Genomic DNA, 25098 nt, shown 5'->3' with positions numbered 1-25098 from the left:
AGCGGCAGGACCTTGTCATCATGGGTGACTTCAATTTCCCAGATGTGTGCTGGGAAACAAACTCTGCGAAGCGTCCTCAGCCATGCAACTTTCTGACCTGCCTGGCTGACAATTTCATGTATCAAGTGGTAGAGGAACCCACAAGAGGTTCAGCCATACTGGACTTAATACTGACCAACAGGCAAGAGTTGGTGGATGAGGTGAAGGAGGTGGGGACCCTAGGGGGAAGTGACCATGTCCTCATAGAATTTCTTTTGAGATGGGGAGCCAAGGAAGCTTGTAGCCAGACGCGGATGTTGGATTTTCGTAGGGCAAACTTTAATAAACTCAGAGACATGATGAGTGTCATACCATGGACGAGAATGCTGGAAGGGAAGGGAGCATGTGAAGGGTGGGCGCTACTCAAACAAGAGCTATTGCATGCTCAATCAATGACTGTCCCAGAAAGATGAAAACACTGCAGGAGCTCTAAGAAGCCTATTTGGATGAACAGAGAACTTTAAGAGGAACTAAGAAAGAAAAGGAAAATGTTCAGGAAATGGAGGGAAGGACAGAGCTCTAAAGAAGTGTACCTACAGGTTACGAGGCACTGTAGATCAATCATCAGAAAGGCCAAAGCTGAAAGTGAGCTAAGATTGGCCAGGGAAGCCCATTGTAACAAGAAGAAGAAGAAGAAGAGTTGGTTCTTATATGCCGCTTTTCCCTACCCGAAGGAGGCTCAAAGCGGCTTACAGTCACCTTCCCATTCCTCTCCCCACAACAGACACCCTGTGGGGTGGGTGAGGCTGAGAGAGCGCTGATATCCCTGCCCGGTCAGAACAGTTTTATCAGTGCTGTGGCCAGCCCAAGGTCACCCAGCTGGCTGCATGTGGGAGAGCGCAGAATCGAACCTGGCATGCCAGATTAGAAGTCCGCACTCCTAACCACTACACCAAACTGGCTCACCAAACAAGCTTTTTCAATTATGTGAGGAGCAAACGTAAAGGAGGCAATAGGCCCGCTGTTGGGTGCAGATGGACAAACTCTAACGAAAGATGCAGAGAAAGCAGAAAGGCTTAGTGCCTATTTTACATCTGTTTTTTCCCACAGGTCAAAGGGTTTAGGCACATCTAGAGATAGCAGTAGTCAAAGGATAGTGTCTGGGTGGCAGGTTGACATGGATAGAGAGGTTGTCGAGAGGCATTTAGCTACACTGGATGAGTTCAAATCCCCTGGGCCAGATGAAATGCACGCGAGAGTGCTCAAAGAACTTTCCGGAGAACTTGCAGAACCCTTGTCCATCATCTTCGAGACCTCTTTAAGGACTGGAGATGTCCCGGAGGACTGGAAGAGAGCAAATGTTATTCCGATCTTCAAAAAAGGGAGGAAGGATGACCCGGGAAACTACAGACCAGTGATTCTGACCTCTGTTGTGGGTAAGATAATGGAGCAGATATTAAAGGGAGCGATCTGCAAACATCTGGACAATTTGGTGATCCAAGGAAGTCAGCATGGATTTCTCTCCAACAGGTCCTGTCAGACCAACCTGGTTTCTTTTTTTGACCAAGTAACAGGTTTGCTGGCTCATGGAAATTTGATTGATGTAGTTTACTTGGATTTTAGTAAAGCTTTTGATAAGGTTCCCCATGATGTTCTGGTGGATAAATTGAAGATTTAGGCACATCTAAGAAGATTTAGGCACATCTAGAGATGGCTGTGGCGCAGAGTGGTAAGGCAGCGATATGTTGTCTGAAGCTGTCTGCCCATGAGGTTGGGAGTTCAATCCCAGCAGCCGGCTCAAGGTTGACTCAGCCTTCCATCCTTCCGAGGTCGGTAAAATGAGTACCCAGCTTGCTGGGGGGTAAGTGGTAATGACTGGGGAAGGCACTGGCAAACCACCCCGTATTGAGCCTGCCATGAAAACGCTGGAGGTTGTCACCCCAAGGGTCAGACATGACTCGGTGCTTGCACAGGGGATACCTTTACCTTTACCTTTTTAGAGATGGCTGTAGCCATCCAGAGAACTTGCACAGCATCTCTCTTCGTTCACCATGATGTTCTGATGGGTAAACTGGCGGACTGCAGATTGGATTTACGGATGGTTAGGTGGATAGAGATCTGGTTAGAAAACCTCAATGGTGTTTCATCAGATTAGAGGGAGATTAGTAATGGAGTGTCACAGGGCTCAGTACTCTATAAAAATCTAAAATTTAAGACCAAAGAACTGAAGCAGCATATATGAGTACAAAGTGCAAGAGTATTAAGAGCTTGCCTTAACAGTGTTGGCCCTTATAGTATTGGGTACTGGGTCCCCAGTACTGGGTCCGGTACTTTTCAACATTTTAATCAATGATCTGGATAAAAGGGTAGAGGGACTCCTCATTAAATTTATGGAGGACACCAAATTAAGAGTAGTAGTGAACAATGATAGAGTTCAATGAGATCTGAACATGCTGGAAAAGTGGGCAAATGAGAACAATACTATTCAGTAAGAAGATTTAGATGTTCTCCATCTGGGTCACAAAAATGAGAAGCATGCCTACTGGATGGAAGATACATTTCTGGGTAGCAGTGTGTGTGTGCACGAGATCTAGGTGTACTTGTGGACTGTAAGCTAAGAATGAGCAGACAGTGTGATGTGGCTGTATAGAAGGTAAATGCAGTCTTGGGCTGTATGAACAGAGGCATCACAACAAAATCTCAAGATGTCCTAATCCCACCATATACCACATTGGTCAGACACTCCTGACACAGATGTTGAATGAGGTAGTGGACAACTCTGAAAAATCACTCCCCAAATCGTGGCAGCAAGCGTCGATAACACACATAAAGAAGGAATGGACTCATCATTAAAATTCCTAAACAAACTAACAGATTTTAAGGGAAAATTGGTATGTTTTATAGGTGATATTACCCCAAAGGTCATTGCAAAAATCTCAGATAGGTGTGATAATAAATGTTGGAAATGTAATAAAGCAATAGGTTCTTTTCATCATATGTGGTGGAATTGTGAGAAAGCAAAATATTTTGGGCCAAAATACATATGGTGTTACAGGAAATATTTAAAATGCGGTATCCAATGAAGCTTGAATCTATGCTGCTAAATTTTCATCCAAGTGCTTTACTGAGTTCTTCAAGAATCCTCTTCTTCCATGCAACTACGGTGTCATTCTTTTTTTTTCTTCAACTAGTTGTTTTCTTTTTTCACCTTTCTGTAAACACTTTATATATAATAAACACATTGGTCAGACCCCACCTGGCATGCTTTGTGCACTTCCAAGGAGGTGGTGAGCACCTCCTCACAGTGGTCTTTAAACAGCAGCTGGACAGAGACTTATGCAGGCTGCTTTAGACTGATCTTGCATTCATCAGGGGTGGGACTAGATGGCCTGCATGGCCCTTTCCACTCTAGGATTTATTCAGGAAAGGTGAGGCTGGAATAAACTTGAGTTAGTTTTCTCAGGGTCCTCATAGATTTCGGGAAACCTGCTCCTCTTAAGTTCTGGCTTCAGGTTGATATATACCTGGAGATTTGGGTGGTGGAGCCCAGAGAGGGCAAGGTTTGGAAAGGGGAGAGTCTCACGCCGCGGAGTCCACCCACCAGAGGGGGCATTTTCTCCCGGAGGACTGATCTCTGTCCCCTGGAGGCCGGCTGTGGCAGTGGTTGCCCCCTGGGGACGGGCAACCGGACCCCTCGCCCTGCCCCCTTTCCCGGGAGCCCTGCGGGCACGAGGCCTGCTCAAGGGAGTGTCACCCGTGTCCAGGGGCACATGTGCACAGCCAACAGTGCGTCGCCCGCTCTTTCTTCCTTCGTTCCCTGCGGAGAAGCCGGCGGCGGCCGGGAGGGAGACGTCACGGGAGAGGGAGCGCCGCCGCCGCAGGGCGGAGAGAGGCCGGCCTTGGACGACGCGTTCCTCCCGCGGCCGGTAGCCAGGCAGAGGCAGCGGCGGCGCCCGGAGGGAAAGGCAGGCAGGCGGGCGCCGGAGGAGGAGCGAGAGCCGCACAGCAACCCCCCCCCCCCACCGGACCGTCCGGCACATGCAGCCCGTGGCTCCGGCGCCGCCCCCGCCGGGACCTGCCGCCCCCCCCCCCCCGGCCGTCGAGTTTCCTCTCGCCGCCCGACCCTGCTGGCTCCGGAGGGTCTCTCGTCCGCGATGCGGCCTCTGCCGCGGTGAGTCGCCCCGGGCGCCGCGCCCCTGGGAGGGCGGGAGAGGGGGTCGTTGGCGGACACGCCCATCGGGAAGGAGCCGTCGAGCGTGGCGCCACCAGCCGCGTCTTGGTCCCGGTCGGGGTGGGGTGCTATCGGGGCGGCCGGGGCGTCCTCTGGGCCTCGCCGTCCGTCCTGGGCATCTTTGCTCGCGAAGACTTAGGGGAGTTCACTGGCGCTTACTTCCGAGGAAGCTTCCGCTTGCGCGCCTGCTTCCCCCGGCCCCGCCAAAGGGGAGGCAGCCCCCGGGGGGGGGGGCGCTTGCTTGCTTGCTTGCTTGGTTCCCGGCTTGCACGAGAGTTGGCCCCCGCCAGGTGGACCTCTGTGCCCCTTCCCGGGGATACGGCCGCCGGCTTGGCCCCGAGGGCGGGGGATTGGAGAACCGCGCACCCGCCTAGCTTTCGCCTCTCCGCGTTTTTTCTTCGCTGGCTGAGGGATCCTGGAAGCCAGATAGTTAAAGGGCCTCTTCGAGTCGTTCGCGCGAAGGGCATTGAGAGAGTGCCGCGGGATGTTCCGCACTCGGTTCTCTTCCCGGGACAGGCGCTCGCCCCGTCGGGTCTCTTCCAAGGGTCGGCGACTCTGGCTCCCCAGCTGGTAGTCTGTGCCCTTTCCAGCAGGGGGCGCATCGAGTGAGGCTTTGGCTGCCGCGCTGTTTTGAGATCAGCTAAAGAGAGAAGTCTTCAAAAGAAGGGGCAGGTTCCCCAGCTGATCAGGACAGCCCTTGAGGTTCCTTGGCCCTTTTGATCCTTCTGCAGAAGAGCAGTTCTGCTGGAGGGCAGCAGCTGAAATTTCAGGGCTCAGGCTCCCTGTGAGAGCCAAAGCTGCCTTTCTCTGCCGGTTCATTTGCCTTTCCTGAAATGTTAGAAATGAAATGCCTCCATGTGAAAGTGTAATATTTTTTAAAAAATAAGCAAGATAGGAAAAAGTTCTCTAAATAATGAATTTAAGACTGAAACAAAGAGCACGGCTTCCTTCTCACTGCCTTTCTTTCTGTCCATGTGCTTTGGAAGTGATGCTTGGCCCAGTCGATCCTCTTACAGTTGCCCCAGCACACTGAGGCCATCCTCTTTTGTTTGATTTCTTTTATTTCCAATATTTATTTGCTGTCTTTTCAGCCAAAAGGAAATGGCTTCCATCATCAGTCTAAACAAGAATAAAAATGCACTCTCAAACAGCCTCCAAAGAGTACAGAAGTACATTGGCTGTTAAAATTAGAATAATAAGAGGAAAGACCTTTAAGCCTCCAGGCAGTGATTCGATTTTTAACTTCTCCCTCAGAATCAGCAGAAAAGCAGCCAGGTGAAAGTCTGCTTGTTTGAAGGGAAAGCGGTGTGCGGGGGGGGGGGGGGGACCTGGAATTATTTATGATTTATACATGCCAGACTTCATTGATGGTTCAAAAGGAATTTATTTGCTCTTTAGGAGTTGATTTCATCCATATATATCCAAAGTTCTGCTGCTTAAGGGCTAGTTCACACACCCCTGTATATATTGGGTTTTTTACCTGATTATGGAATTCACTTGATCAGGTAACCCATGGATGTTGCATGAAGAACATAGCTGCACAAATGTAAAAGCGTGGCAGGCACATGTTTTGTAAATGTTTGGTTTGCCTCTTTACACAGTGCAAAATGGCTTTTATAAAGTTCCTGTGGAGCTTGTTAGAATGAGTAGCAGGATACCTCAGGGCTCGGTGCTCAGCCCGGTACTTTTTAACATATTTATTAATGATCTAGATGAGGGGGTGGAGGGACTACTCATCAAGTTTGCAGATGACACCAAAGGGAAGGAAGAAAGGCAGGCAGGCAGGCAGGCAGGCGTAAAGAAAGGGAGAAAGGGAGAGGGAGAAAGGGAGAGAGAGAAGGGGAGAAAGGATAGTAAGCAATGGGAGCAAGAATGGGAGAAAGAAAGGCAGTAGAGAAATAGATGGATGCAAGCGAGAAAGGAGATTAAGGGGTGGGTGGGTGGGTGGGTGGGTGGAAGGAAGGAAGGCAAGCAGGCAGGCAGGCAGGCAGGCAGGCAGGCAGGCAGGCAGGCAGGAAGGAAGGAAGGAAGGAAGGAAGGAAGGAAGGAAGGAAGGAAGGAAGGAAGGAAGGAAGGAAGGTGCAATGAATTACTTGGATTTTAGTAAAGCTTTTGACAAGGTTCCCCATGATGTTCTGATGGATAAATTGAAGGACTGCAATCTGGATTTTCAGATAGGTGGATAGGGAATTGGTTAGAGAACCGCACACAAAGAGTTGTGGTCAATGGTGTTTCATCAGACTGGAGAGAGGTGAGTAGCGGGGTACCTCAGGGCTTGGTGCTCAGCCCGGTACTTTTTAACATATTTATTAATGATCTAGATGAGGGGGTGGAGGAACTACTCATCAAGTTTGCAGATGACACCAAATTGGGAGGACTGGCAAATACTCCAGAAGATAGAGACAGAGTTCAACGAGATCTGAACACAATGGGAAAATGGGCAAATGAGAACAAGATGCAATTTAATAAAGATAAATGTAAAGTTCTGCATCTGGGTCAGAAAAATGAAAAGCATGCCTACTGGATGGGGGATACGCTTCTAGGTAACACTGTGTGTGAACGAGACCTTGGGATACTTGTAGATTGTAAACTAAACATGAGCAGGCAGTGTGATGCAGCGGTAAAAAAGGCGAATGCCATTTTGGGCTGTATCAACAGGAGCATCACATCAAAATCACAAGATGTCATAGTCCCATTGTATACAGCACTAGTCAGACCACACCTGGAGTACTGTGTGCAGTTCTGGAGGCCTCACTTCAAGAAGGACGTAGATAAAAGTGACAGGGTACAGAGGTGAACGGTGAAGATGATCTGGGGCCAAGGGACCAAGCCCTATGAACATAGTAGCGGGCAACTGGACTGCCACTGGGACTTGACAGACTGTTTGTAAGGAAAGTGATGACAGTGCTCTCTATGGAGTACCAGATGCTCTCTGTGCTCAGTTTCTCTGGAAGTGAGACCATCACTGATAGGGCCCCCTAAGACCCCCACCAGTCGCCAGACAACCACCCTGACATAAACATATTGGTGAGGCTGGTGCATCAAAGACCTATCACATATATTTGTTTAAATACTTAAAGAGGGCTATCATTTCCCCTCTCAACCTCCTTTTCTCCAGGCTGAACATTCCTAAGTCCCTCAACCTATCTTCATAGGGCTTGGTCCCTTGGCCCCACATCATCCTCGTCGCTCTCCTCTGTACCCTTTCAATTTTATCTGCGTCCTTCTTGAAGTGAGGCCTTCAGAACTGCACACAGTACTCCAGGTGTGGTCTGACCAGTGCCGTATACAATGGGACTATGACATCTTGTGATTTTGATGTGATGCCCCTGTTGATACAGCCCAAAATGGCATTCGCCTTTTTTACCGCTGCATCACACTGCCTGCTCATGTTTAGTTTACAATCCACAAGTACTCCAAGGTCTCGTTCACACACAGTGTTACCTAGAAGCGTATCCCCCATCCAGTAGGCATGCTTTTCATTTTTCTGACCCAGATGCAGAACTTTACATTTATCTTTATTAAATTGCATCTTGTTCTCATTTGCACATTTTCCCATTGTGTTCAGATCTCGTTGAACGCTGTCTATGTCTTCTGGAGTATTTGCCAGTCTTCCCAATTTGGTGTCATCTGCAAACTTGATGAGTAGTCCCTCCACCCCCTTATCTAGATAATTAATAAATATGTTAAAAAGTACCAGATCGAGCACCGAGCCCTGAGGTACCCCACTACTCACCTCTCTCCAGTCTGATGAAACACCATTGACAACAACTCTTTGAGTGCGGTTCTCTAACCAATTCCCTATCCACCTAACGATCTGAAAATCCAGATTGCAGTCCTTCAACTTATCCATCAGAACATCATGGGGAACCTTATCAAAAGCTTTACTAAAATCCAAGTAAACAACATCCACCGAATTTCCACGATCCAGGAAACCTGTTACTTGGTCAAAAAAGGAAAGCAGGTTGGTCTGGCAGGACCTGTTGGAGACAAATCCATTGGATCACCAAATTGTCCTCCAGATGTTTGCAGATCGCTCCCTTTAATATCTGCTCCATTATCTTCCCCACAACAGAGGTCAGACTCACTGGTCAGTAGTTTCCCGGGTCATCCTTCCTCCCTTTTTTGAAGATCGGAATAACATTTGCTCTCTTCCAGTCCTCCGGGACATCTCCAGTCCTTAAAGAGGTTCCGAAGATGATGGACAAGGGCTGTGCAAGTTCTCTGGAAAGTTCTTTGAGCACTCTCGGGTGCATTTCATCCGGCCCAGGGGATTTGAACTCATCCAGTGCAGCTAAATGCCTCTCGACAGTGCAGCTAAATGTTCATGTCAACCTGCCACCCAGACACTATCTCCTGGCTACTGCCATCTCTAGATGTGCCTAAACCCTTTGACCTCTGGGAAAAAACAGATGTAAAATAGGTTCAGATCCTTTCTGCTTTCTCTGCATACCCCATTAGAGTTTGTCTGTCCGCACCCAGCAATGGGCCTATTGCCTTGTTTATGTTTGATCCTCACATAACTGAAAAATCTTTTCTTGTTACAGTGGGCTTCCCTGGCCAATCTTAGCTCACTCTCAGCTTTGGCCTTTCTGATGATTGATCTACAGTGCCTAGTAACTTGAGTTGTGGGTCTTCTGCCCAGAAGAGGTGTGTCACACCGTTTGAAAATGCTCTCATGAATTCTGATGTCTCTGGGGGTTCTCCAAGTGAAGTTCTCTGAGGGGAGTGGGATCCCTTCTTGAGACACTGGCAAATGACTGACTTCACTTGACCCTAGGAACCAACTTTGCTGACCTGGAACCTAAACACCAGGATAGGTGTTTTGGCAGGAACAACCTGGAACTGTGCTGAAGCCTGCTAGAATGGAAATATGGAAGACCATGAGCCTATAAGATTTCCAAGTCAAATACTGCATAATTTCCAGTTCAAATGCTGTGTAATTCCTACATGATTTAAGATGTTTGAGTATATTTGTAGTGGTACGTTTGCCTTGGGGATTTCTTTTTTGGTAGCCTCTAGAGAAACGTGTGTGAAGATCATAGTATTTACATTGTACCAGAGTGGTATGTTAAAAATAACGGTGAGGATTACAGAATAGCTTTGGATCCCCAGAACCGCATGTCTGGAGTTTCAGGTTTTTACCATGTTACATTTTGGTTTAATTGGCTTTTTTTAGAATGGCTGGAAATGAAGTACACCGTGCATCAAGATAACGTTGCCTTTAGGAAGAGAAGCAGGCTATTATTTATGATAATAATAATTAGGTTTCTGTTTCTTGTGTCCAGGACATAGTTTTGTGCATACACTATGCAATACTGCATACCTACTATAATTCTTATGGTATGCACTATTGCAGACTAGAATAATGACTGTGTCCAGTTAAATATGTTCTCTTCTGTTTTGTAAAAATGGTTGATAAGCCTGTATTAATTGTATGCTTTTATATTTTAGACAACCACTGAGGAAAGCCCAATTGAAAACGGTTCAATCTGGAGGCCGTTCTGGTTGTGCTTATATACATATATATATAAAAAAAGAAGAGATAAGAAATGTTTATTTGTATTCATTGTGAAATTGTTTAATATAGCCCGGGATAGGTTCTGTTTTCTATTGCAATAATTTTGAACCGTCCCCTTTTTTTCCGGGGGTTAGATACAGCCAAGCCATGTGTCTTTCTTCTTTGCAACTCTCTCTGCAGATTTGAGGCCTACTGCACAGCGTTATTCTGCAGATGAAACTGGATGCTGTTGCAGAGTTTCTTTTGTTTCATCTGCACAACAACCCTGTGCAGTAGGCCTCAAGTTTTTAAATTCAACAACAACCTGGGTGGGAGGCCTTAAATGTTTCTTCTCTACCACAACCGTGTCCAAAGTAGCCCTTTTTGCTTGGGGAGCTGATCTTTATACTCTGCAGGTGAGCTGTAATTCCAGGAGCTCTCCAGGCCCCGCCTGGAGGTTGGCTACCCCTGGGTTGGAAATATTCCTGGAGATTTGGAGGTAGGACTTCAAAATCGTACAATGAGGCATTCCTTCAGAGGCAGCATTTTAGCTTGCAGTTGGGAGGGAGTGGTGCAGGTGTGTCCCTCCTGGGCTAAGGGCTATGGCCAGGCGTTACCAGCAACTGGGGCGCAGACAGGCAGACCAGCATCAGTTCTGTGAAACTGAAATAACTTTTTTCAACCTTGGCAAATAAAAAAAAACAGTATAAAAAACCTTACTAAAGTCAAGACTGCTGTGCAAAGTCTTCCTCTTAGGGTTGCCATCTTCCCTGTGAGGGAAGTCTGCTGTGGGGAGAGGAAGGGAAGATGATTGAAAAATGCTTTGAGACACCTGAGGCCTGCTGGGTCACTGTAGCCCATTCCCAGTTCTCTCAGACCTCTCACAACCCCACATACCTCACAGGTTGACTATTGTGGAGAGACGAATGGAAAAGGTGTTTGTAAACCGCTTTGAGACTCCTTTGGGTAGTAAGCAATAGGGTACAAAAATCCGTTCTTCTTCTAAGGAGCAACCATGAAAGAAGCATGTGGGCACATACCATTTTATCAATGGTGAAAAAATGGAGAAGAAGGAACAGGGTGGACACCTGTATACTGTCAGTCCTCTCCCACACTCAACGAACATTCCACACCACAGGTTCTTGACACCCATATCTCCACACCCATGCCCTCATTTGCCACTATGCCACCACAACCTCCCACACAACACACACATTCAACCCCGTGCCCTTACAGACTGGACAACTCCTCCCCTTCCTCTTCCCACTACCAAGCTCTAGCGCCCGTTGTATTCCTGGATACAACGGGCTTTGCCCCTAGTTTTCTTCATAAAATGACAAGAGGAAAGAGAAAGTATTCATTTCATTGCAATGTTTCCAGTGTTACATTTTGTGAATAACATTGTCTGCTTAGTCGGTTCCATGGTGCTACTTAAACCCTAATTGATAATGCTTTAATTTGACAGTGTTAGCAAATATATTCCTAGGAATGGACACTGAAAAGATGCAGAGTCTGTTTCAGAATCCCACTGATGGGTTTTAGTCTCGTAGCCTTTTCCTGGAGTGAGTCACTGGTTCCAAGCTCAAAGTGAACCCATAAACCCGTTTCTTCCTACTCTACCCACCCTTGAACACACAGGAACAAATGAAACTGCCTTCTGAGTCAAGCCCTTTTGCCTATCAAGATTAGTGCTGTCTACTCTGATTGGCAGTAGTTTTTCTAGGCCCCATGCAGACTGCCATATCTCTCCCTCATGTCCCCATGCTGCATCTTTGTGCTCTAATTGTAGCTTATTGTTGTCAGCAGTTGAGGCTTGGGCTTTTTCAGTGACTTCCCCTTGTCTCTGGAATGAGCTCCAGGAATAGGTTAGGGGGGCTCCTGTGGTCCTGATTTTCTGGTGAGGCTGCACAACAATCTGGAGAGCTTTGGGAGTAGCTTGAGGCTGAGCAAAGAGGAACACCCTCCTGGTAGGGTCATAAGAGATTTGTTTTTTGTTTTGTTTTGTTTAATACATTTATATAGCTGTTCTTTTACTGTTTATCAACTTATTTTCATAGTGGTGTTGCCTGTCTTGGGTCATGAGATGCTTGGAAGTGAGGCGGGCATTTGTACTTTCACTTGTGTATCTTCCAACATCACCTATGCCATCAAATGTCAACAATGCCACACACTACATTGGACAAACAGGTCAGACCCTATCCAAAAGAAGAAAGGAACATACATTTGACATTAAAATCTGCAATGCTGAAAAAACATTTTGTTCTTCCAGGCCATATTGTTGCTGATTTGAGATTGGCAATCCTCAAAGAAAGATACTTCAAACTGTACAACAGCTGGACTTGACTTAATTCAATGGACTCCCTGCCCCCCCATCCAGGGCTGAATACGGACATAGGACTACAGATGTTAATTTTCTGTACCTGCCCAGCATTTCCCCTCTGCTCTCATCAAGCTGATTACAATACACATTATACCATCACATCATTTACAAGAATTCTTTACAGAACCCCATCCTGCTTCTGGGTGGGATAAAAAGATGAAGACCTCCATTCCTACTCTTGTCCAATGAAGGGAGCCAGGTGTACTGCAGGCATTTCCTGGCTTATTGTCAACCATGTTCCATATTGCATTGTCCACTCTGTGGATTTGAGCCACTTCTACTTGTAAGTCTGCAAAATGCAGCAATGTTACAAAGGAAGGGTGTGGGGCAGGTAATATACTTTCATTAAGGAACTCTTCTGGGTCTGTTTCTGTATCTAGAAGCACACACTTTCAAATTGGAATTAGTTCCTATCCATATTCAATGAGTTCTGTTTGAATCAGAAATTGCACATTCAAATGTTGCATGGCAAAAATGGTAGGAAAAAGTCAATCAACCTTCACTTGGAAGTGTGAGTCCCAAGTCCAAAAACCTTTCAGTTATTTCAAGTTGAATGCAGTTCATGTTTCCCCTGACTGTTCAGGTCCGTTTTCATATTTGCTGAGCACACCAGTGTGAAAAGAGCATCAGTTAAAAGGTAGAATTCACAACTGATTATTTATGCCAAGCTGTCCATTGGGGCAGAGTTTTGTCATCTTTTGTGTGTGCACAGATTGAATTGACAGCCCTTTCTCTTTGCTGACCTCATGTCTTGATTCTTCACAGGGAAGCAGCCGCCCTGTCTGCATTGAGTCTGATGGGTGCAGGAATGTTAAGCAGCTGTGTAAATGGCTTTGTCTGATTGGAATCTGATTAAGCTAGTCTGAGTGGGTGGAAAACAAAGTTGCTTTGAGAGCAAATTCAGGCAGCTAAGTCTTGTGACCAACGCTCAGGGTCTCAGTGGAATGGTGCACTTGTTATAACTCCTTTTTGGCATGTTTCCATGCATGCACTCTTTTGCCACCCAAACAGGGGTCCCAGGAAAGACAGTGCAGAGAGATGATACTGCAGAATAAAAATCAACCGAAAAGGATTCTTGCCCCTTATGTGGAACATCCACATAAGGGGTGAGAATCCTTGCTCCCTGCCTCCTCCCTCCCCCACCCCCTCCTTACCTGCTGGCACGTCTGCTGGTGGGGGCGGGGCCAGCCCAGCGCAAAACGGCTCTGTGTGTCAATGTGCTGGCCCCACCCCTGCCAGTCTCCCGAGGCTGTCCCCGCAATCTGGAGGGTGGGAATGGCCTTGGAAGACTGGCAGTGGTGGCATTGACGCCAGAACACCGGGCACAACTCAGTGCTCTGGCGCTGCTGTCATGGTCCATCTAGTGGCATGGTTCCTGGGGGGGGGGGAGATTATGGGCATCATGTTCATAGACTTCTGTTGGAGGGAGCATGCCAGAAGATATTCCACATCAAAAAGTACAGAACATGTACCAGAAGTCAGCTTTTTGAGAATTCCCGATCCTCCTTCCCCTTAATAAGAGTGTGCATAATTTATTGCATTTATTTATTTATTACATTTGTATACAGGCTCAGGGCAGTTCACAGCATAAAAACAAATGTCAAAACATCAGTAAAACCATGAACAGTACTAATACTTACCAGTGTCCCCACCTCTATCCACCGTCAGGTTGGTCAGTCATTGGAGGTGGAACAAGGGCATGGTATAGAAATTAAAGGGGGGGGGGGGAAGACAGGAAAAAGGAAAAGAGGAGGCTCAACTGGATTTTAAGTTGCTATGATCTCAACCTACCTACCTCAACCCACAGTTGGATCTCCCTTATCCTGTGCAGAAAGTCAACAAGAGGGGGAGCAAAGTCAGGTGGGTCAATAATATGATGTAATTTCTGGGGAAAACCTGGATTCTCCTCTAGGAATCAGTGCAGATTCTAGTGTTTTCCAGAGAGACGTGATGTCACTTCGTGTATGTTGCAGAGGGAAAAATTAAAGCGCCCAAAATCAAAATGCAAATTGATTCAATTTAGACAGGGGGGATTCATTTGAACTGGAACTGGGTAAAGAGCCCCATGCAGACTACACCCTGGTAAGGTGGTGAGGAGTTTCATTTTTATTTTTATAATTTTATTATTTATTATTATATAAAGCATTTACAGAGAAATTGAGAAGAGAAAGCGACCAGCTGATATGGTTTGCCATCTCCTTTAACATAGATATTCAGTTCCCATCACATATTATTCCTAATCTAGAAGTTTTTACCATTTTTCTTAGCCAAGTGATTGTTAATACATATGAGAGTATGATCTGTTATAAGAATACATTCTGTTATTATCTTAAATGATATTAGGTCAGTCTCCATAAATTGTCCCTGACCCAAGAATTACTACTGCCGTCTTGTTAATGCATATGAAGTGCATACATATTGACATACATATTCAATTCCCATTGCATATTAATCCTGATCTAGGAGTTATTACCATCTTTCTTAGCAAAGTAGTTGTTGATACATATGAGGGTATAATCTATTATAAGGATATATTCTATTATTGTCTTAGATGATATAAAGTCAGTTCCCTTCATATATTGGTCCTGTCCTAAAAGTTACTGCTGCTGTCTTTCCCACAGGAAGCCAGGAGAATACTCCATTGTTCAACTCATCCTTCAGGTGGTCGCAGAAAATGAAATTGTGTTTTTTTCCATAGTAGAGTGTTTCTGATTGTCCTTCTGTCAGGGCCAAAGAAATCTCTTACTTGATTCTTGCTTGCAGTCGCCTTTGAGTAGACTCTGAATCCTTTATCAATCTGGATCTCTTCCTCTGGTCGCAAAGGAATATCTCCTGATAGCTTCCTAGTTGCTGTCGCTTTTGAATAGACTCTTTTTATTTTGCTGATCCAAATCATTTCCTGCTCTGAATAGACTTCCAGGTTTTCGGTACTTTCCTTCCTTGAATCTGTTTTCCCAGGTTCTTCAAAGGTACTTTGGGTTTTTACATCTCTGGCACTCTCTCCCTCCAGTTGATTAACTTCCAGACATTGAGGTTTCGTTTGATTTATTGTTAGCTGAGCTACGTCATCAGCTGGTCTCTCCGGACCATGGGCTCCATCCAAAAGCTCCCCCTTAGTCCCACGGATTTCCTTTTCCAGCTTATTGACTGCTTTCAGTATCTTTGAGTTTCCTTTGCATAACAAATGGAAAAGCTGTGCCTTAGTTAATTCTTCCATAGTTCTAGGCAGTCACAGACTATAAACAGAAAGTCTTGTGAGGTCTCGCGGGAGCACGAGCGATCCCAAATTATCAGTTTGTCGATCTCCATATCAAGTCAAATTCCCCCACTGAACTTTCACCGACAAATCTTCAAAGCTCTCTCTTTGTTTGGTTAGTGGGTATAACTAGCTGGGAGTCTCTCACTCGACGGAAGAGGGAATTCGCTTGTGAATTGGTTGAGGGGGGGGGGAGGGAAGAGCTTGTGGGAGAAGAAAGAGAAAAGCCAGAAAGCTTTCAATCCTTACTGTTGTGGGCTGCAGCTGCTGTCAACGCTGCTGTCAATCTGGTAAAAGATGGTCTGGGAAGAGTGTAAGGTCAGCTGGTCGTTTCAAGCTTGTAAAGTTGTTTGCAACAAGGACGCCATCGTGACCTTGAGCACAGGCCGCTATTAATCCGGGGAGTTCGGTCCCCCTACCTCCCCACGGATCTGTAGGACCCTCAGGATGCCGTTCACGGTTCCTGGGGCGACCGGCGAGCAGATTTGTGTATCTGCTCAGGTCAGCCAGGTGCAGAAGCTCCTGACCCTCGGCATGGCTTAAGAGCTGAACAGAAGTCCAGCTTTTTTATGGCTCCATCTTCAGTCGACGTGGTGAGGAGTTTCATGAAGAACATAATTCTGTGTGGTGCATCATGACTTGGAGATAAAGGGCTGGAAATTGTCTCTTCAGGTTTTCTGTTTTTTATTGTAAATGTTTTAAAGTTATTTTTTTAAATTGTAGATACCTTAGTGAAAATAGTTTGTTTTTCCCCTCATGTCAAAATATCGTCAAGCTCCCAAAGATTAAGGAAGCAATTAGTGCATCTTTTTCACTGAAGATAAACCTTAGAAAATCCCTGTGGTGCTAAATTGTATTTACACTGAATCTGTTTCTTGGAAAGAGCATCTTGGTGTAAGGATTTAATTAACCACACAAGAATGAGTTCCTGAGAGCCATTAATAAGTAGTGCAAAGCAGTTTTCCTAGGAGACCAACCTTCCCTCAACTCTTTGCCATTTCACTCATGAGACAAAAGAGTTGCCCCTCCCTGGACCACGCTTTAGGAATTAGGTGGGAACCATCTTTCCTGGCTGTGATGCAGGGCTCCATTTAATGCCGCAGCTGTTTGCAAAGATGCCTGAATCTAAACTCAAATGAGGCAAAAAGAGTTATTTGCGCCAGTGGTCCCCAACCTGTTTATCACCGGGGACCAGCCAATGCTTGACAATTTTACTGAGGCCCAGGAGCGGGGGGGCTACCCGTCTTTTGCTGAGGGACATTGCTGCCTGAGCCCCTGCTCCACTTGCTTTCCCGCCGGCGCCCCTGACTTTCCACCGCCCACTGGGGGGCACTGCCCGCAGCAGCTGCGCAGTGCCATGCCGAGGGGGAGCCCCAGCCATGACGGCCACTGGAGAGGACCAAAGGCAAGCCGGCAGCAGAGTGGCAGGGCAGCCCCCGAGGCAGGAGCCAGGGAGGAGGATAAGGCAGAGCCGCGGCCCGATGCCGACTGATCCACGGACCGGGACCGGTCCCCGGACCTGGGGTTGGGAACCACTGATTTGTGCAACACGTCACTATTTGTTCATTACTTTTTGCACAAATAAAGAACAGGAATTGGACATCCCCGGCAGTGGAGGAGACCCTATTGTTGACAGAGGGTTTCAGGGGCTGGATGATTTCAGACTAGGGTTGGGCACTTTGCGCCCAAAGCAGCCAGCGTTGGCAGTGCCCGCACCTCCCCTCCCCCCTGTGCCGCGGCACTGGCTGCTTCAGGCGCAAACGGCCACTTTAGATGCTGAAGTGCCCAACCCTCTTTCAGACTGAGCTGAGTGGCAGCATACCACGTGGGCATACATTTAGGTTCAAAAAGTAACCTATTAAACTAGTAGTACTATGTCTCAGAAGTTAAGTGGGGTCGGCCCAGGTTATTACCTGTGTGGGAGACCACCAAGGAAGCCCAGCACCTCTCTGCAGAGGCAGGGAATAGCAAACCACCCTTGAACTTCTCTGGTCTTGAATACCCCACAGGGGCACCATAAGTCGGCTGCATCTTGGTGGTACTTTCCTGCACCACCACTGTGTCGTTTGTGGAGAGTCACATTCACAATTAACCAACCCCAAAAGTCAAATTTACATCCATCCTTGGCATGCGGTGGATGTTTGAAGGAGGCCCACAGCTTACCTGTTACTCTGGCAGCAGTTCTTTCAACATGGGAAGGCCTTGCCAACTTCAGGCCCAACTAGCCCAGGGCCTGGATCATTTTGCTGATGCTTAGGGTGTGGGCCACATTCAGGAATGAAGCATAGAAGAGCTACATGTCAGAGAGCCACAGATGTTTTGGTTCTGAGCAGCAGACTCCCCTGCCAATCAGTGTTCTCGTTGTTAACAGAAATAGACAAGTGGTTAACAAATCCATGTCATTAAAATTTTTAATACTGGAGTGTCCAGTGAGGTGTTCACAGGCTCAACAGCACCTGCAGGACATTTTCTGGTGCCTGTAAAGTGCGCTTAGGAAGTGAGCGGGGCTGGGTAGGGCTTTTGCTCAGCAAGGCTTCTAGTTGGCCACTGGAGATCTGACAGGTTGCACAGGGGTTTTTAAATGTTGCTTTGGCAGCAGCTGCCACCACAGCACAAGGATTTTCACTGTGTGACTGAAGGTAACCTTTCACAGTCCTTTTGTGGCTGACTCCACCTTCTGGGGCAGCCATTTTATTGCTGCATAGGGATGTGTGTTTTGGCACGGCTCAGCCACCTCAGAGATCACCGAAGCCCCAGGTGGTGCGTAGGAGGCCAGTGCCACGGTGTGGAGAGGAGGGGTGGTGGCAGCGCCACCCTTCCTCTCCACACTGTGGCTTCGGCTTCCTACACACTGCCAGGGGCTTTTGTGATCACTGAGGCCGAGCAGAAGCGCACATCCCTATGCTGCGTCCACCACACTCTACCAGAATTCCAAAGGCGGTTGAAGGCTCAAAAAGGTGGGGGGCACTCCATCTAATAATTTACCTTTCTGGGTAGGGTTGGCAAACATCTTAACAAACACCTAGTTTCTTTAAATGAAATAAAGTCTTCCGGGCCAAATGAATTATATCGAAGGATACTAAAAGAACTTGCAAATGTAATCTCTGAACCTCTGTCCATTATTTTGACACATCTTGGAGGTGAGGTGCCAGATGATTGGAGGCAGGCAAATGTTGTCTCCATCTTCAGGAAAGGGGAAAAGGAAGATCTGGGTAACTATCAACCCGTCAGCTTGACATCTGAAGTTGGCAAAATTTTGGAACAAATGAGCAGCTGGAATTGAGAGCTGTGATTTCTAAGACTCAGCATGGGTTTCACAAGAACAAGTCATGTCAGACCAACCTTATCTCTTTTTTCGAGAATGTGACTACGATTGCTGGATCAGGGGAAGGCCATGGACACAGTTTATCTGGATTTCAGTAAAGCTTTTTGATAAGGTTCCACATGATATTCTCTTTGACAAGTTGGTAAAATGTGGTATGAATCCTAATTCTGTCACATGGTTGACAGATTGTACCCAGAAGTTACTTGTTCAGCATCTTCTTGAAAAAAAAAGAGTGACAAAGTTTATGTAGACAAAGTGGAGGAGAGCTACAAAGATGGTGAGGGGTTTGGAGTCCAAGACGTATGAAGAAAGGTTGGGGGTGCTTGGTCTGTTTGTCCTGGAGAGGAGACGAATGAGAAGGGATCTGATAATGATCTTCAAGTATTTAAAAGGGTGCCATATAGAGGATGGAGCAGAGTTGTTCTCTCTTGCCCCGGAGGCAGGGACCAAAACCAATGGGATGAAATTAATTCAAAAGAAATTCCATCTAAACATCCGGAAGAAGTTCCTGACAGAGTGGTTTCTCAGTGGAACAGGCTTCCTCGGGAGGTGGTGGGTTCACCATCTTTGGAAATTTTTAAACAGAGACTAGATAGCCATCTGATGGAGAAGCTGATTCTGTGAAGTATCTCAGGGGTGGCAGGATAAAGTGGATGAGCGATAGGGATGTGAGTGTCCTGCATAGTGCAGGGGGTTGGACTAGATGACCCAGGAGGTACCTTCCAACTCTATTACTCTATGACTAGTAATCAAGCCCGCTGCCCTTGAAATGCAGCGGGCGTTAGCGGCCGGCAGACCCATCCCGGGGCTGGTGGGAGCCTTAGGGAGCACTCCCCCCCCCGCCGCCGCCGGCACATGTGTCCGAGGCGGGCCGTCTTTGCCGCCGGCGCCACAGCCGTGGCCAGTGTTGTGTCCACGTCGCCGTCTACCTATGGTCGTTGAGTTGAGGGAGGAGATGTCCGCGGGTGGTTGGTGGCGGGCGCAGAGCACCGGTGTCGGGCTGGGCTAGTGGGCTGTGAGCTGGGAGAGTGGTTGGTGGGTGGTGGCACGGCTGGCAGGCGTCCTTTTTGTGTGCTCTCCCATGTGTTTGTTGTGGACGGCAGTCGCCGCGGCGACGTCTCTGCGGCGCGGCGCTCCTGTAGGCGGCGAGGCAGAAGATGGTGGTGGGCGGCTGCTGGTGGGGCCGAAGCGTGGGTTGGCTTGAGGGCGAGCGGCGGCGGGCAGGCCGGCACAGAGTGGGTGCCAGCGGTCCCCCGGCAGCTCCGGCGGCGATAGTGGTGGGGCGAGCCGGCCCGTGTGATCGCCGGCTGCTGTAAAACTCTTCGCAGCCAAGGTCATTCCTTACCTACTATATGGCATTGACATCTGGGGCTGGAAAGAACAAATAATCAATAGCTTGAAGATTCTCCCTTCAGGTCAGAAGGACAGCTGGAACGGGTGTTTCCCATCTCTCTTTGAGGGAGGCAGGTCATTTGCATATTTTGCCTTCCGGTGGGAAACGCCCCTTCATCTCCAGTCTTCTTCCTGCCTTGCGAGGGAGCAGACATGACCTTAAGGGTCCCGTTTGCCTAGTGAGCAAGGAGAAGCAAGTAGAGTGTTGAGGGCTACTTTAAAAAAGCAGCCGCGCGTTCCTTTTCGGGCCGCAAATCAGCCGCGCTTCGGGGGCCGCATTCGACGGGCTAGAGCTCTCCCTCTTCGGCTGCACCGGATCGGGCAGCAGGAGAGAGCTCTGCGGCGGCGACCGCGTGCTCAGCTCGTGCTCCGGCGGCCATTTTGGAAACGGCATTCGGCAAAATGGCGGCCGAGCGCCAGGAAGGCGCCTTTTCTTCCGAGGAGGACATCGGCCTCCAGGAGCCCCCTGGTGATACCGGGGGAAAGATGGCTGAGATGGGCGGGCCTGATCCAGCAACAAAGGTGGCAGCGGAGCAAGGACAGCGCTCCAAGGCTGCCAAGGCCAAAAGTCGAGCCCGTCGCCCCCCAAAGCCGGCTAACTCAGCGGCTAAGGATAAGGGGCCTGATCCAGATGTGCCTAGCTCATCGGCCAGGAGGCAAGCAGGTACTGAGGACTCCACCTCTTCTGTGCAGACCGGGGACCGGCAGGACACTGGTAATGTTGAGGCCAGTTCTGGCCAGATTTCTTTGCCTGCAGAATTGTTGTCAATGATTAAAAATACGGTGCAGACAGAAATTGCCAAAGTATGTCAACAACTGTTGCCTAGTGTGTCCAGGCCCTCATGTTCCAGGTCCAGATCTTCTTCTCCGGAGTCCAGAGCATCCAGGAGGAGCTCTTCCCATAGGAGGTCTCCCAGGGAGCAACGTCCCAGGGCTAGCTGGCCAACGAAGGCAGTGCAGAAGAGGCCTCATTGCTCTCAGCAGCAATCTCCTTCCTCTGATGAGGAATTGGAACTCAGGGAGAGGGAAGAAGGTGAATTTATTACAGATGAGGAGGAGGTGGAGCCAATTCAGGTACCTCAGCAGACTGAACGTTTTTTCAATGCTGAGGACTTTCAGTTTTTGTTAAATAAATCCATTTCTATTTTGGAATTAAAGCAGTCAGGTTCAGAGGAGCCACCTGCAAAACAGGCTAGGAAGTACTATGGCCCGTGGGGCAGCGGTGAATTTTTTCCTAAGCCTGAGACACTTAAAAAACTTTCCTATGCCAGAGTCTTTTGAAAGAAAGATTAGGGCAGAATGGGAGAAACCGCTAGTGACAAAGCAATATCCAGGATTCATCAGAAAGATGTATACCTTACCTGATTATGCTGAGTCCTTTCTACAGGTGCCAATCATAGATGGACCAGTGGCAGCGCTCTAGTCATCAGGACTGGTTTCTGAAGATGGGGAAGGTTTCCTAAAGGACGTGATGGATCACAAGTCCGAGACTGCTTTGCGTAAGGCGCACGAAGCGATGGCCATGGCCATTAGAGCAGCTACAACAGCTTCGGTGGTGGCCAGAGCGTCTATGGCCTGGTGCAAGAAGCTGACTTCCCTTATTCCAGAGTCAGAGGGGTGACTGCAGGAAGGAACCAGCAGAATACTCAAAGCTTCAGCTTTCAGTGCAGATGCCTCTTTAGATATCGTGGTTTTTGCAGCACGAGCTATGGCATCGACAGCAGTGGCCAGGAGACTACTATGGCTCAAGGCCTGGCAGGTAGACCCCCACTCTAAGACCCAAGTAGTGGCTTACCCATTCCAGGGAGATAAATTGATCGGGGACTCCTTAGATCGCGTTTTGATTGAGACCAGGGACAAGAAAAAGGCTTTCCCTAGACGCATCCACAGGGATGGGAAGCCCTTTCCATCAGCCTTCCGGGGTCAGGGGTCAGGTCCCAGGTTTCGACCGGAAGGCAGAAGGGGGTCCTGGGGTCAGTCACGACAGTCCTTCCGCAGGGGGACATTCAATAATAGAAACAGCAGATTCAGACAGAGATCAGATCGCACAGAAGGTGACAACAAGGGATCTCAGGCGTGACGCCCAGAGTCTGCCAGTGGGGGGAAGGCTGGCGGAGTTCTCGCAGGAGTGGCGGGACTCCAGAATAGACAACTGGTCTCAGGAATTGGTACAACGGGGGTACAGAATAGAGTTCAGACACATACCTCCAGACTGGTTTTTTCCTTCCCCCATTTCGAAGGACCCAGTAAAGAGGGAGCGCATGATTCAGGCCATAGATCACTTAGTGGCCATCAGGGCGATAGAGCCTGTACCGCCAGAGGAACAGGGACAGGGAGTTTATTCTCTACTGTTCACGGTGCCCAAAAAGACAGGGGATTGGAGGGCCATCCTCAATCTAAAATTTGTAAATTCGTTTATCCCGTTAAAGAAGTTCCGGATGGAAACGTTAAAGTCCATAGCAGAGGCCTTGCAAAGAGGGGAATTTCTGACATCCTTAGATCTCAAGGACGCTTATCTGCACGTCCCTATAGCGGCAGAACACAGAAGGTTCTTGCGTTTTTGCGCCGGGGGGCGGCATTATCAATACAGGGCGCTCCCGTTTGGGCTGTCCACCGCTCCCCGGGTGTTCACGAAGTTAGTGGTGAATATGGTAGCCATCTTGAGACAGGAGGGAGTACACATTCACACGTATTTAGACGACCTGTTGATCCGGGCTCCGTCGCTCGAGCTAGCGAGCCAGTTCACATGCAGGGCGATCGCGGTGTTCGAGCAGTTTGGGTTCGTAGTCAACAGGGAGAAAAGTTCCCTGGTCCCAGCGCAGAGGCTAGAACATCTGGAGGTGGAAATAGACACAGTGAGGTGTGCCCTGTTCCTTCCTCAGAGCAAGATACTGAAAACAATTCAGTTAGCGTCCCAGGTGATTCAGGCCAGACGGTCGTCGCTGCTGCAGCTGGCGAAGGTTCTGGGAGTCTTGGTATCCAACACAGAGGCCATTCAATGAGGCAGAGCTCGGGCCAGACCTCTTCAAAAGGCACTCAGACCGTTCCAGGAGCGGATATCAAAGAAAAAGGACGTGTCCGTGACACTAGATCAACAGGTCAAGCTCAGACTGAGATGGTGGACGGTCAGATCCCATCTGAACAAAGGGAAAGTTTTCCTCCACGAGCAGTTGCAACAGGTGTTCACAGACGCAAGTCTCTCCGGCTGGGGGGCGATGTGCAATGGCACACAGGCGCAGGGAGCGTGGTCCCAGGCAGAGAGCAAGCAGCAGATCAACGTGCTGGAGCTTCGAGCGATCCGGTTGGCACTGATGTATTTCAGCGACAGCCTCAGGGGCACTCATGTGTTAGTGAGGACAGACAATGAAGCAGCGAAAGCGTACATAAACCACCAAGGAGGTTCCAGATCAGGGAGACTACAAAAGGAAGCCGAGTTGCTGATGGAGTGGGCGGAGGCTCACTTGGCGTCGATCCGAGCAGAGCATATCCAGGGCCTGGCAAATACTCAAGCGGATTGGCTAAGCCGTCAGTGGATACAGGAAGCGGAGGGGTCTCTCAGCAGAGAGGCTTTCCATCTCATCACGGTACAGTTCGGGTCGCCAATCATGGTTTTGTTCGCGACGGCGCAGAATTGACAGGTAGAGAGGTTTTGCAGCAGGTACTGGCATCCAGAAGCGGAGCTGACAGACGCGATGACAGCAGTGTGGCCCAGGGGCCTTTTGTATGCGTTCCCGCCTCTTCCGGTGCTACCAAGATTCCTTCGAAGAGTCCAAGAATTGCGGGCAGAGGTGATCCTCGTGGCACCGTGGTGGCCCAGAAGATGGTGGTTCTCAACAGTAGTACAGCTGGCAGTCCGTCCACACCCGTCGATCCCAGTTACGCCGGAGCTGTTGGCTCAGGGTCCTTGCTTTCATCCCCGTCCGGGATGGTGGAACTTGACCGCGTGGCGACTGAGCGGGCAGTGTTGAACTCCAAAGGCTACAGCGCTGCTGTGATGGACACCATTTTGGCTTCCAGGCGCGATTCTACCACAAGAATTTACAATTGTTCCTGGAAGGCCTTCGTTAGATGGTGTAGGAAAAAGGCGGTGCCGCCATCCAGACCTAAAATTAGTAACATTTTGCAGTTTTTACAGGATGGCAGAGCGGCAGGGCTTCGTTCCGGGACTCTGCGCAGGCAGGTGGCAGCCTTGTCTACAGTTCTAGGACTACAGGAGGGTGCTCCGTTATCTAAGCATCCCCATATTGTGAGGTTTCTGAAAGGAGCCGCCACCCTTGAACCACCGCCTAGACACATGTTCCCGACCTGGCGGTTGGGACTGGTTCTGTCATCCTTGACGAAGGAGCCATTTGAGCCCATTAGGGGTATCCCCTTGAAGTGCTTAGGCATGAAAACCATATTCTTAGTGGCTGTTACTTCGGCCAGGAGGGTTTCGGAACTGGGGGCCCTGTCTATTGACAAGGAGTTGTGTAGGTTTCGCAAGTCAAGGGTGGTCCTGAGGGTGAACCCTTTATTCCGACCCAAGGTAGATTCCCGGTTTCACATTTCGCAAGAAATCAGTTTACCCACCTTTTTTCCTAGTCCGGCTTCTGACCAGGAGAGGGAATGGCACAAGTTGGATGTCAGACGTGTCCTTAGGATTTATTTTAGGAGGACAGCCAGTCTCCGGAAGTCGGATTCGCTGTTCGTATTCTTATCAGGGTCCAAGGTGGGAGAACCCTTGACTAAGGCAGCCATCAGCAGACAGGTCAGGGCCTGCATCGTAGAGGCTTATAGGGCTGCGGGGGAGGAGATTCCACAGGGCATTATGGCACATTCACTGCGCAGTGCTGCTGCTTCAGCGGCTTTCGCCAGAAACGCCTCGGTGGAGGAGGTGTGCAGGGCAGCTACTTGGGCTACTCCTTCCACATTTGTCAAGCATTACAAAATTCAGGAATGAGAGGCGGAACAGGCGGCCTTTGGGCGCAGAGTTCTGTCGCACATGTTGGACCATGTTGGACCCTCCCTGGGTTAGGGACTGCTCTTGTAAGTCCCG

The 25098-nt window shown here is 48.7% G+C and overlaps 1 protein-coding gene across 2 annotated transcripts in view; it reads left to right on the top strand.

The window, feature by feature from the left end:
- Window positions 1-3632: 3632 nt before the first annotated feature.
- The window catches only part of SEMA5A (semaphorin 5A), a 300988-nt gene continuing 279522 nt past the window's right edge, over window positions 3633-25098 (top strand). The window contains exons 1-3 of one of the 2 annotated variants that reach the window (XM_077309644.1): window positions 3633-4150; window positions 8758-8860; window positions 9665-9717. The gene's annotated coding sequence lies outside the window, so the exon portion shown is untranslated. The remainder of the gene's footprint in view (window positions 4151-8757; window positions 8861-9664; window positions 9718-25098) is intronic. The other variant, XM_077309645.1, reaches the window with a different exon arrangement.

This window comes from Paroedura picta, chromosome 14 (assembly GCF_049243985.1).
Source record: "Paroedura picta isolate Pp20150507F chromosome 14, Ppicta_v3.0, whole genome shotgun sequence".
NCBI lineage: Eukaryota > Metazoa > Chordata > Lepidosauria > Squamata > Gekkonidae > Paroedura > Paroedura picta.
This window is presented reverse-complemented; position numbering and strand designations above follow the sequence as displayed.